Below are 14,753 nucleotides of genomic sequence, written 5' to 3' on the forward strand. Positions count from 1 at the left end.
CTCCTTGTGTTTTAAAGTATAGATTAAATGAAATTCAAGATTGTGAGTAATGCTTTATTGTGCTTGATTGGGATGTATTAAGGTAAGTATCTAGAAAAATATCAGCGATTTGTTTTTTTTTTCATACGCTTATTGATACTTAGCTTTTTATGTCCTCGAACGCATTTGTACGGTGTGTGCTTTTATTCAATCTAATAATATCTGTGTTATTGGCCGTGGTTGCGATTTATAAAATAAAATTATCGCTTGGTATAAATACCTACTTCGAACGTCTGGACTTTAATGTTTTTTTTTTTCACAAGACGGCTCTAGAGCATCGCAATTAACGTTTGGCTGTTATAACGCATTATTAGGTAGGTATGTGTACTATAGATTGGTTAACGCTGGCCCAATGTGTACGGTCGAGTTCACAAACATATTTACAAGCCAACGATGGCTTGTAAAGATTAAGATTCAGTCATCTAAAGCGAGGCCGAAGGCCGAGCTGCGGGAATGCAGCTGCAGTGCTTCCAAGCGTCCAAGTCACTGTCGATACGCGATTAGTTTTTAAAGGCCAACACAGATATTGGATTGAACGAAGACCTTATACCATCGTCCTCACTGTTAACTGTCCATCGGTGGATCTTATTACAAAAGGCATAAGGTCCAGGTCAGGTCAGGTCCAGGTATGGACAGTAAAGAGTGTTGTTGTTTGTACATGTAAGCGTTCTTCTCACCATCACGAATCGCAAATCAAATTCTAAACCGTGGTTGTAATTGTTTCACTTCGCTGTCGCTGTTGTTGAAGTTTTTAATTTAAGCGCACGAATTTATCTATTGGACTAAATTATTATAAGTTAAGTGTCGTTGAGTATTACAAAAAAAGTGTATTTTTAATAATTTTCATAAACTAAGCACACTTTTGCCTAAAATGTCGTAACTGTACTACGCATATGTGATACGCGGTTTATAAATAAACAACTAATTTGTGGATGGTTGTATTAATTACTATTTCTCCTTGTTCTGGGTTTGGTTGAGGACGGCGAAGTATGAATATGACGACCGTAGAATCTGAAAAGATGCAATCATCGATATAAAAGTTGAGTGGTTTCGTATACGATTTTTGCCTGGTATTCGAGTATTTCTTTGGGGTGGTTTTTTAACCGATTTTAGCCGATTTTTCGAGGAGAATATACAGGTCATCATACTATGGGACTAACTCCCAAATTGCGAAAATAATTGCCTGTTTCACATAATTTGGCTGATCAGATGTTGATGTTCTGGGAAAACCATTTTTTTTGTGATATCGGAGCTGGTCTCCATAGTTTCTGAGTATGACTTAAAACCTAGGAAAAATTGGCAAAGGTTTGAAAAACCAAAACCTTTAGAATCACTGCTATAGTAATTGGCCACTCTTAACAAATCAGAAAGAAACAAGGCAATAGAAGTCTTATTGTTAAGAGTTTTACTATGGAGTGTCCCCTGTATTTTATATCACGTAAAAAGTGTACTACCGCAACAAAAGTTGGCCGGGAAAGCGGTATATAGTGTCCAGCTTTGAAGATGATAGGCCGTTTCATCCGCTCCATGGCCACCCACAGCAACCTTCGGAAGCTGTTGGACTGCTCGTGCCACGGGCACAAATACATCACTTCCCGGAGAAGCTCGCTCTGGAAAAAAAAATATTTTTTATTGACAAAAACAAGTTACAGGTAGGTGTTAAAGTCCCTGACTTCTGAGCTAGGTAAAGACCTGTGTTACAGAAGTCAGGAAATAAATATTACTGGTACGAGTCAAATTAATTGGGTTTAGACGCCTTTTGTAACATGCCGAAATTATTCGGGGCTTTAAAATTAAATAAGAAAGACAAGAGAAGAGATGCAGGCCGGCCCAAGGCCTCTAGCACATCTCATCCATGCAAGATAGCTTAACCTGTTGGACACCAATGACCGATATATCCCCACCGCAGGTCCAACACCAAAGACGGATTAATCGGTCACAGACCACAGAGCAACATAGACCTACGTGCATATGCATAAAGTTCAATTTCAGTTGTGACACTTCGGTGACGTGGCGTACGTGTGACAGCTTTTGTGTTTGACATGGCGTCGAAAAGTAGTACTGTAGTAATTAGAAAAAGCTTGGCAGTTTAACCTTTACTACAGCCAGCACAGTAACTGTGCTAAAGTGATGATGGGGAACGGAAAGGATGTGTTATCTCTTGTAACTTCGCAGCTGGTCATGCTAGCTGCATAAGGAGAAGATACGTGAACCAACTAACCAAGTAGTTAATGCGACAAACATTAGATAGCGTTGTCATGACATAAATATCAGGCCGTCGCAGAGAAAGCTCATCGAGTTAATGCGCTGTAATTTCACCAAGGACTCATTTTAACCACCTTCCTGACTTATGATAGTTGTGATGATTATGTAACCCTGTTGCTTTAACATAAGATTAACTTGAATAAAGATATTACTCGTATTGTAAGCTCGTTCCCGCACCAGCAATAAAGAAAAAGCTGCGACAGCATCGTCACCATGTAGTTCAGCATCGAGATGAACTGCACGCTGCCTGGCGTTGTCTGCGGAACATAAACACTAAGATACAATTATCATCTTAATCATCGTATTCTAACTTCATGGTGCAGAGAATTTTTGTTGAAAGCTTTTTTCATAAAGCACATCTGAGACACTTAAGCAAAAAAATGAATAAATATGACCAGACGGCTGTTATCCGAAGTCCAATGATGCAGATGATGGCAACGCTCCCACTCAGCTGGAAGAATATGTTGGCGTGGTAGGTGTCCTCTACCGACTCTATGAACCTGAAATAGATCTTACAATGACTTGTTAATTACTGAAGAGGCAAGGAAAATAAGCCCAAGAAGATGATTTCTTGCAAATCACCCAGAAACAAACCAATAGATTATATGACAAGTACTTAGCTACAATCACTTTTGAGGAAAGTGGTCAATTTCGGTTTAAATAAACTTTACCTAATGTCGTAAATTGTTTCAACTGAAATTACCCGTCATTACATGACTAATGACCAGAAAAGACGTTAATCGGAAAACATTATGCTGACCGTATCACCGCTTGATGGTGCTTGAGACATTCCACGAACAAAACTTGATTCTCTTGGATGAGCTGCTCTCGATCTTGCCTCTTGAGCTTGCCGGACATTGGCACTCGTTTTATCTGCAAAATATACCTTCTTACTTTACAATAAAGTCACAAGTCTAAAATATGGTGTATTAGGGTAGTATTCCACCTGTCCAATTTGTTTGTTCAATGTGTATTTGCATCTCACGATTCTCACGTTTTGCTTAGTGAGAGTGAGACGCAATGCACATTGAACCAAGATATTGGACAGATGGAATACCTACCTTTGATACCAGAGGAACTTCAAAAAATTGAAATCAATCTTTTACATCAGTTCAAAAAAATAAGTAAACCTTCTGGAGTTTCTGCTGTGTTTATAAGCTAGCGCTTTACTAAACCACCCTTTAATTAGAGGAAATAGCTTACTAAGATATAGCTCTGCGGCGGTAGCACGGTCGCATTTTTATCGCTTATCACCATGCCTGTCACGTTCTAACTAGTATTTAATTGCGAAAGTGACGGGCATAGTGACATGCGATAAAAATGAAACCATGCTGCGCCCGCTGGTCACACGTCACACAAGATGGGTTTCCTATTCGTTATGACAAGATTACTTCAATGGACGACAATGACCCATCCCGTTAAGTGAGTTGTCTTCTCGTTAGCTGACTATTTCATTTTTATTTATTTATGTATATGAGCCTAGAGTGTCCCACTACTGGGCAAAAGCCTCCCTCCTCCCTTTCCACTTATCCCAGTCTTGACTATTTCATTAAAAAAACATAATTTAATACCACCAATTTATAACCTACACTTACCTGTTCTACTTTATCCATGATAATCTCCAGCTGCGCACATCCAAACATGATCATGGATAGAGCGACGCTATCAACTGCGATGAATAGGAATGCGCTGATGTAGATGGCTACCATCTGGTAAAAGTAGCCCAACTCATACTGGGGAGACTTCTCGGGACCTACTGGCATCCTGCAAAATACACTACAATCATCACCAATTTTATAAATGAAATGGAATCTCTCATAATTAATTTCGTGAAAAACCAAGCCGGGTATAAAAAGTGCTTAGGGTCTCTAAATACAGAAAGCTCAACACTATCTAGCGAATTTGCCCAGCTCATGCGGTATTTGAATTAAATAAACTTGACTGAGTTAATTTGAGTAATACGTAGTTAGCACAAGACCGATCAGCATCTTGTAACATTATGGCTCCAAGTCCCATTTTGGTTGCGTCTATATGAACATCGAACTGCATGTGCATGAGATTTTTCTCATGCAATCTACTATATGGTTTTGCATATAGTAGATTCGATCGGCACTAACAGCAGTAACAGCTATGGCTGATCGTCCTATACAAAATAAAATCGGATAAAAACTCGTTTTGACGTACCAGATCAAAAAGGGAAAGATACGCTCTCCACCAGTGCTGTCGACAATGGGCATGAGTCCCCACAATGTGCAAGTAGTCAGCGCACTTCCGAGGAAAAACAGGCACAGGCGCTTTATCATGATAGATTGATTCAGGAGACATCTGTCAATCAAAATCGGGATTAAGGACCGTTTCGGCCACGCCGCTGCTCAAAAGTTGTTGCACCGTTTGCACATCAGAAAGAATTACAAAAACGCAACGCATATTACGCATAAGACAAGTCGCTCTAATTACGACAAAAAGGATTTTTTATTTTCTAGGTTTAGTCACAAATGCTTTAGTAAAATACTGAAGAACAATGAAGTTAAGCCCGTGAAGTTGAGAGTGAAATATATTCTACAAATGTGAAGAATGAGTGGAAAACATCTCACCTTACATGTCTCTCGTTTTGCGCCCGAAACACCTCCTCTTCCATGAAGCTCAAGAGAAATACCAAGTTATTCTTATTTATCATAAACCTTGTAACTTTATAGCACACGGACGCCTGTGTGAATAGCAGAAACGAAGCTTCTGTGACCGCGTCCATGTCTCCCCAAGCTAAAGCTATGTATATAAACTCGAAGAAGACAAAGGAATATTGGGTGAACATAACTATAATGGCATAGGCGACGTACAAGGAGACGTAGTTGGCAGGTTTGAGCCATATTCCGAGATATAAGAGGATATTTCGAGGACGGTTTAGAAAGAGAGTTACATTGTTTACCGTGCTCACCGCCATGTTGAGTGGTGTGAGCTTGGGATGATTGGTTTTGCGGCAGTTTTATACGGTTTGAAGAACTATAGGGTGTTTTATCAAGTCATTTATTGCTGATAGCCCAAATGACTCAGATTTAGATCTCATTGCTCCTTAGTTGATATTTCCATAAGCGCCATTACAGGTTATGGAGCCAGGTTAAATTGGTCTCCTACATGCAGTATCTACAGCCAGTTTACACGCCCAATTTATTTGGCAAAGATTAAGTTCGGGCAGCATCATGTCCAGGTTTTATATTTTTCTGTCTAAATAAATATAAAACTAAATTCCTCTATGATTTTATATGTTATTATTGTTAATGGTTAAATATACAATTTTAGTATGATACTAAGCAGATGTAAAGTAGGTCAGGTATATTTATTAAAGAGACCAATTTACATTATTATACCAAGTTGCTTGTAATTGTAACATCTCTCATTTTAAATAGATATACATATTAGCTCGGCGCACAACATACTGTATACGGAACAAACTTTATAACTTGGTTCTAAACTTCCAACTGTAATTCGATTTGTTTACAACTCCAAGGTGCGAATTAGCTACCCCGCTAATTGCAATTAAATTGACAAAGATTGATAATTATAACCACAATTTCTAATACTTCTAATAGCAGCGTAGCGTACAAATCACGAATAAATTGCTATGCTATTAACAATTTACGAGTTTGATTTAAAAAAAATAATATAAATTAATAGGTTATAGCGGACATGGTAGAGAACAATTTCACACCTGAGGATGCCGAAGACCGGGCAAAGTGGAGAAGACTGAGCAGGAAAGCGGACCCTGGCGCTAGGCCGGAAAACCGCTAGGTTGAAGAAGAAGAAGGTTATTACCTATTCATCTTAATCAGGCCACTAAATAATTTATGTATTTAAGAAGCAGTTAATTTAATGTTAATGTAGGTACGAATAGCTTGAGTTTGAAATCTAGTCTAATTTTCAAATTCTACAACTTAGTTTCTACTGCTAGCTTGCTTTAATACAGCAAAATACGAATAGGACATGCGTAGAATCTGGAACAAAATAAATAAATTAAATAAACGAACCATTATTCTGGTACCTACTTGAAAGAGGTAACCAGCCAGAAAATTACCCTGGTCAGTCATCCATTGTCCTTAATATTTAAGTTTACCTTTGTACCAGGAAAGCATAAGCATCAAGTAGTATAGATACCGCAACGAAGGTCTGCCTGGACAGCGTGACGTAGCGGCCGGCGCGGAGCTCCAGCGGCCGGCCCAGGCGCATCATCGTGAACAGCAGCGTGCGCTTGAAGCGGACGTCCTGCTCGTACCAGCAGCATTCGTACACCACCGTGTGGAGCTCCGAACTCTGTCCATAACAATATATTAAGTGTTTCGAAGGAGGGTTTCCGCGATCGAGTTTTTTCACTAGATGACAGCACCGTGGCGAGAGGTCTAGCTGTCATAATCCACCAATCATGTTTGATGATATCCTGTTATCCCTCATCAGGGACATAGGGCTCTCAGAAGGGATTTCCATTCTTCGCGGTCCAGCGCGGCCTCTTCCAGCTCCGCCCAGCCGAGGCCAACTGATGCCGCCTCTTTTTCCACTGCGCGCCTCCAGGTGGTACGTGGGCGACCTTGTCCTCTTTTTCCGGGAATTTTCCAGGTCAGCCCTTGCTTGGATAGGTGATTGTTTGGCCTTCGTAAAACATGTCCTATCCAGCGCCATTTCCGCAGAAGTATCTCCTTAGCTAAAGGGTTTTGGCCAGTCAGTTCCCATAGTTTAACATTGGAGATGGTCCGTGGCCAGTAGACCCCTACGATTCGCCGCAAACACTTGTTTACAAACACCTGGAGTCTACTGGTTATGTCTTGCTTGACGGGCCATGTCTCGCATCCATATAGGAGGACCGACTTTACGTTCGAGTTGAAAACCCTTAGCTTGGTGCGGCGAGTGATGACTGTGGAAGTCCATACGGGTTTCAACTGCGCATATGCGGCGCGGGCTTTATTGATGCGAGCTTCAACATCCGCTTCTGCACCTCCCAGGGGGTTCATAACACTTCATGTTTAACCATGTTTTTTTTATTGGTGGATTTTGACAGCAGCTGTCAAAAAGACCTCTCGTCACGGTGCTGCCATCTAGTGAAAATCTCGATCGCGGAAACCCTCATTGAGGAATGTCTTTTCAAAAGCACTTATTTTTGTATGGTGTTCATAGAGAAATAAGACCTTTTGAAAATACTCTCCTCAATTGCAGGTACAGCGTAAATGTACGTATTTATCTTAGGTATATTGGCGTATGTTTACAATATGCACTTACCTTATTGTATTTACCTACCTGTCATACCATACTAACTTTTTGGTGTAAGAGAATGAGTATGTTATGGGTGTTGTGCAGAATCATATCATGAAAAATATGTTTGAACAGTGAACGCATTCGATCATTAGGTACCTACAAATAAAATCATTGACAGCAACGGAAACAGCCGTAGCCGTGAAATTATAATGTTTCTGGTATTGGTCCTTCGAACCGGATGATCTACGAGTACTTTTGCCATTTCATTCTAACTCAAACTCAATGTAACCAAATGTGGATCGACATGGTTAATCCTCCTCCTAATAATCCGTAGATTGGGTGAATCAGGTGTAGGTAGGTACACGTACAGTAGCGGTGAGCTCGTGGCCGGTCCAGCAACAGACGAAGAGCTGGCTGATCATCGCCAGCAGGTACATCACCACTGACACGAACTCGACACTCTTCCAGTCCACCTGTACATACAAATGAAATCCCATTAATTTAAAGAGGCTCTAATAGCTTTTTAAAAAAAACTCGCAGTCGAGTTACGATTTCAAACTTTTTGCTTGTTATTAGAAATAGACAAAGCGACTGCGCGCTGGTGGTCTAGCAGTAAGAGCGTGCGACTTACAATCCGGAGGTCGCGATTTCAAACCGCTGGCTCGTACCAATGAGTTTTTCGTAACTTATGTCACCATCATCATCATCATCTCAGCCATAAGACGTCCACTGCTGAACATAGGCCTCTCCCCCTTGGACCTCCATACGTGCCGGTTGGAAGCGACCCGCATCCAGCGTCTTCCGGCGACCTTAACAAGATCGTCTGTCCATCTTGTGGGTGGACGTCCTACGCTGCGCTTGCTAGTCCGTGGTCTCCACTCGAGCACTTTTCGACCCCATCGGCCATCTTCTCTGCGTGCAATATGGCCTGCCCATTGCCACTTCAGCTTGCTAATCCGGTGGGCTATGTCGGTGACTTTAGTTCGTCTACGGATCTCCTCATTTCTGATTCGATCACGTAGAGAAACTCCGAGCATAGCCCTCTCCATAGCTCGTTGAGCGACTTAGTTTTGAGATGAGGCCGATAGTGAAAGACCACGTTTCGGAGCCGTAAGTCATCACTGGTAACACACATTGATTAAAGACTTTCGTCTTGAGGCACTGAGGTATGTCGGACGAAAAGACATTACGTAGTTTCCCGAACGCTGCCCAACCGAGTTGGATTCGGCGGTTGACCTTTTTCTCGAAGTTGGACCTACCTAATTGGACTACTTGTCCTAGGTAGATGTACGAGTCAACAACTTCGAGTACCGAGTTCCCAACAGAGACTGGGATGGGCACAACATTGGCATTTGACATAAGTTTCGTCTTGTCCATGTTCATTTTCAAGCCCACCCGTTGTGAAACTCGGTTGAGGTCATCGAGCATCATGCTGAGTTCCTCCATCGACTTTGCCATGACTACGATATCGTCGGCAAACCGAAGGTGAGTGATGTATTCGCCGTTGATGTTGATGCCAAGTCCTTCCCATTCCAGGAGCTTGAAGGCGTCTTCCATTACGGCAGTAAACAGTTTTGGAGAGATAACGTCTCCCTGCCTTACGCCTCTTCGCAATGGAATCGCCCTCGTGCTCTGCTCCTGTACTCGGACCGACATGGTGGCGTTACTATACAAACACTTCAACACTTTGATGTACCGATAGTCAATATGGCATCGCTGAAGAGACTCAAGCACCGCTCATGTTTCCACCGAATCGAAGGCTTTCTCATAGTCCACAAACGCTAAGCATAATGGCAAGTTATACTCTTCGGTCTTCTGTATAACTTGCCGCAGCGTATGGATATGGTCTATGGTACTATAGCCTTTTCGGAAACCGGCTTGTTCGGGACTTATGTACGAAATGATATTTTACAATCGTTTGATAATTTACCAGTCGTTTTTCGGTGAAGGAAAGCGTCGTGATGAGGAAACCGGACTAATCCTAATAAAGCCTACTTTCCCCCCTGGGTTGGAAGGTCAGATGGCTGTCGCTTTCGTAGAAACTAGTGCCTACGTCAATTCTTGGGATTAGTTGCCAAGAAGCTCCCATGAGCCGTGTCAAAATGCCGGGATAACGCGAAGAAGATGATGATGAGACAAAGCGAGATGAGCATAGAGCATACCACTAGTAGGCGTAAAGCTGACATGCAGATCAACCCGACGCCGCCGCTGAGTTGAAAAAGCAAGTACGAATGGTACGTGTCTTCCACCTGCTTGATGAACCTGAAAAACGAACACCTTGTATAGCTAAATAACACGTCGACAGCAACAAAGATAATCGAAGTAACTGAAAACAAACTCGGTGTCGTTTTTTACCAAGGACAAAAGTGAGAGGGCGGGAATACAGTGGCTTAAAATATATACCTGAAATGAGCTTAGGGTTCATACCAACCGACTGGAATTGGTTTCATGGTGGTATCAGATGGGTTAATTTAGGGTAACCGATTGTGATCTTGCCAACTTGCTTACATAATCTCGTCTGTCAAGGTGTTTCGGCAGGAAAAGCCTTGGCAGACTTATATATTCCTGCAATGAGGGTGCATACCTACCGACTGGAATTGGTTTTATGGTGGTATCAGATGGGTTAATATAGGGGCCCCTGCAGGGGTAGAGCGTCTGCCAAGCACTTATTGCAAAAAAAATACTGACATATTTCGCTTTTCTGCGTCTACCAGTAAATTTTTTAACTACTGCCATAACTATTATTTCGGTATCAAATGGGTTAAATGCCCCCCTTTTTCACACCGGAAGTGGCCTTCTTTTTTGTACTTTCGGCAAGTTCCGCCGTGGCAGACTATCAAATTCGTACTTAGCATCACTTACACTCGGGAGCAAAAAAATCGACTCAAGTCGCATTTTTTAGTATTTGTCGTGTTTTTCGAAAACGGTAAATATTTTAGTAAAAGTGTGATTGCAATATTATTGTTCATGTATTAAGCTATCAAAAACATTAATAACCCATAAAATCGGTTAGGTAATTTTCAGGAAGTTGTTATTTTTGTAGAAAATGAGATTTTACCTGCTTTGATTACGCACGAGTTGAGCCCCTTTGATAAAAACCGATTTAACCGGCTATTTCTTATCAGTCGCTTATCAAAAGTTGACCTGTGCATATCTCACGCAATTATTCATTGGAATCACCTGGATAAAATGGACACCACAGAAACTGAAGCCAGCCAAGTCATCGTCTTGCTGAATCAAGGCCTTAAGCAGCGTGAAGTTGCTGACCAGCTGAATTTAAGTCAGTCTGCTGTCTCCAGAGTCTACCAAAAGTTCACATGGACTGGAAGAAACCTGGATCTGGCCGTCCCAGATGCACATCGAGGAGAGAGGACCACTTCATTGTTGCGGCCGGTCTACGTGATCGACACCGTACTGGCGTTGACATCCAGCAGCAGCTGATGCAGGACCGAGAGGAACCAGTGAGCTCTTGGACAGTTCGGCGACGACTTAAGGAAGCCAACTTTACCCCAAAAAGGCCTGCTACAGCGCCGAAACTGACAGGGAGGCACCGGGACGCTTGCGTGGATTTCGTTTCGACTTATGAAAATTGAACGTACGGGCAATGGAGCCGCGTACTCTTCAGTGATGAGTGCAGGGTGTGTTTCCATGGCAGTAATAGAAGAGGACAGGTGTACCGAAAACCTGGAGAACGGTATGCGCCATACTGCATCTCCGAGGCAGTCGCCTACGGTGGAGGTTCCGTCATGATTTGGGCGGGGATAAGTATCAATGGAGGGGAAAACCGAGTGCCTCCCGGTCAGTTTGGGCCCTGTGGCAGGCCTTTTTGGGGTAAGGTTCGCTTCCTTAAGTCTTCGCCGAACTGTCCAAGAGCTCACTGGTTGCTCTCGGTCCTGCATCAGCTGCTGCTGGATGTCAACGCCGGTACGGTGTCGATCACGCAGACTGGCCGCAACAATGAAGTGGTCATCTCTCTTCGATGTGCACCTGGGACGGCCAGATCCAGGTTTCTGAGCAAGCCTTCCAGTCCATGTGAACTTTTGGTAGAGACTCTGGAGGCAGTAGACTGACTTAAATTCAGCTGTTCAGCAACTTTACGCTGCTTAAGGCTTTGATTCAGCAAAACGATGACTTGGCTGACTTCAGTTTCTGTGGTGTGCATTTTATCCAGGTGATTCCAGTGAATAATTACGTGAGATGCACAGGTCAACTTCTGATAAGCGACTGATAAGAAATAACCGGTTAAATCGGTTTTTATGGCTCTCAAAGAGGCTCAACTCGTGCGTAATCAAAGCAGGTAAAATCTCATTTTCTGTAAAAATAACAATTACCTGAAAATTACCTAACCGATTTTATGGGTTATTAATGTTTTTGATAGCTTAATAAATAAACAATAATATTGCTATCTCACTTTTACTAAAACATTGACCGTTTTCGAAAAACACGAAAAAAACTAATAAATGCGAATTGAGTCGATTTTTTTGCTCTCGAGTGTATATGGGAAACTATTGTGCATTTAATCGCGGTATCAAGTCGCTTCGAAATTTTGCGGTCGGCTTTTCTACCACCGTCCACGCCTAATTTTGCTTCTAACGGAACTGCTTACTTGACTATGGCTTGATGATGCGCCACACACTCAATCAGAACTTTGTAGTGCTCGTCCAAAATGTTCTTGGCGGTAACGGACCGATTAACGCGTCTTTCCGCTATTGGCTTAACCTGGAAAATGTTTTCATTATTCTAGACCCTTGGGGCCTTTACTTAAGTACCTACTCAATTTTATTTTAACATTTATGAAATTAGACAAGGTTCCAGATTAAAAACTAAAGATTCAAGGAAATTAATTTTCTCGTCTAAAAATTCTGCATCTGCACGGCTTACAGTCAAAATTTGTGCGCGGTTGAATATTTCAGGATGTTCATTCCTGTAGCATAGATAATTAGCTTACGTTCATAATCTTCTCTTTAATGATGTCAATCTCCGCGCACCCAAAGATGACCATGGACAGACAAACACTGTCCACACCGAAGTACATGAACGCGCTCATGGAGAGGGTCACGAATTGGAACAAAAAGCCGAGCTCGTACTGCGGCGAGGGTTCTGGACTGACCGGCATCCTGTTTTTAGAAACCAGACTGATTTTAGAATTCAGTGAGGAGGAAGTGTGAAGGAAAATCATCAATTAAGTATCCGAAATGATCACACACTACATGGAGTATGGGAGGTAGGGGACCATTGGGCAGTCGGGTGGCTTAGGCACCCCCTTGTTAATCGTCCTGATTTAACAAGGGAGTGTGCGAGCCTCCCGACCGCCCAATATGGTCCCCTAAGTAAAACAAAATATTAAAAAAAGATCCTAAGCGTGGGGGGCAATCGGATTTTTTACGATTTTCGGGGACTCTTTTGGCTTTCAAGTAAAAATGTCTATAACTATACTTACCACATTTTAAACGGAAAATTTCTATTGGCATCATCGAACAGCGAACTAAGAGCGAACAGGCTAATGGTAGTCTGAGAGCTGACCATAAATCCTAACAGCAGTCTCTTGATCCTCGAAGCCTGCAGCTTCAAGATCCTGAAGAGCAATCGTTACAGTTAATATACCTACTGTGACTTTGCCTATTAAAGTTATCATATTGTCGATCATAATTCACATTTGACATCAGGCAGTAGTGATCTGTACAGGAACAGGTTGGTATATTTAAGCGTGGGTAGTCTCTAAAACATCTTTCAGCTTTAAAATCACGATATAGTCCTGCAAAATTTAATATACTGCTATCAGTATATTAAGCACGTTTCTACTGTCTGCCAACTTGAGTAGGTAACTAATGGTGATGATGGTAACGGTAACTAATAAGAAGTAGTTTAGTTAATCTGTTTAATACGAAGTCGACTTACTTATCGTGCCCCTCAGTTTGAGGCATAAACATTTCAGAGTTCATCTGAGCCAGGAGTTCCCTGAACGATTCTATATTAACGTGAAACACGGTGATCTTGAAACACAGACTAGCATGAGTGAGGAGCATGAAAGACGATTGAGAGACTTCCTCAAAGTCCCCAAGTACTTGACATATATATATCACTTGGAATAAAAGGAAACTATATTGCAAGGACAGCATGAAAAACCTATAGCATTTATGCATAATAGACTCGTTTGGTGGGGGCATCCAGACCCCTAAAAAGGACATTACAAATTTGGCCCTGCTCAAATACAGATCTGCGATATTTATTTTACTTTTAACCATTATTGAAAAGACTGTAAATGTCTGAGGCTAATTTCAAAATGCCATGATATTTTACAACTGGTAAGGTTTTAAAATTGGAAAATTACCGATAAGTGTACCAAACATAATGGTGTAATGATACATTCTTTAATGAGAGTCGATTATGGTTTGTTTTCATTAACTACGAGTACTTACGGAAATTATAGTTAATAATAATTAGGCTATTAAATAGGTTGTTTAGTTAATTAATTTCGCAGTGTGTTGCAGTCATAGAAGGAAGGATCCTATAGAAGTGGTATGCGCGTGCCTCCGTGAGGAACAAAACAAAACATACGCAATGCGACACTATGATTGGTCGAATTTATTTGTTGCCCACTATGGTGTATGGTGTATGGTGGTATGGATTATGATCCATACTAAATTTACGGTGGGAAACAAAAAATTTGTGAGACTGTGACAAGGACAAACAATAATAGCGCTTTCGGTCATTCGGTCGTTCGGTCATTTCGCCCCACCTTTCATGCCAGATCCAGTTATATCCTAGATTCATGGTTGCAGTTAATTTTGTCTGTATGTGTAACAATGAATCAATATAAATTATTTTTCATTAAATTAAAAACAGTTGTTATTTGCATGAAAGTAATAGTACGATTTCAAAAAACAAATCCATCGTAATATTGTTAGAAAACTACGGGTTAACAAATTATACACCTAAACCTACCGCAAGAATAGGTGAAATCGCATGAAAATCCGTTCAGTAGTTTTTGACTTTATCGCGAAAATACAAACCTTCGAGCAACACCGGCTTCCGACACGTCGGATACAAACACACAGACAGACGCGGCGGCGGACTTTGTTTTATTATAAGGTGTAGTGACTAGCGACCCACCCCGGCTTCGCACGGGTTAACAAATTATACACCTAAACTTTCCTCAAGAATCACTCTATTGATACGTCAAAACCACATGAAAATCCGTTCAGTAGTTT

General features: G+C 41.6%; 1 pseudogene; it reads right to left on the reverse strand.

The window, feature by feature from the left end:
- Nucleotides 1–934: 934 nt before the first annotated feature.
- Nucleotides 935–13,815, reverse strand: LOC134799661 (uncharacterized; annotated as a pseudogene).
- Nucleotides 13,816–14,753: the final 938 nt, after the last annotated feature.

Source organism: Cydia splendana, chromosome 18, assembly GCF_910591565.1.
Source record: "Cydia splendana chromosome 18, ilCydSple1.2, whole genome shotgun sequence".
NCBI classification, from domain to species: domain Eukaryota; kingdom Metazoa; phylum Arthropoda; class Insecta; order Lepidoptera; family Tortricidae; genus Cydia; species Cydia splendana.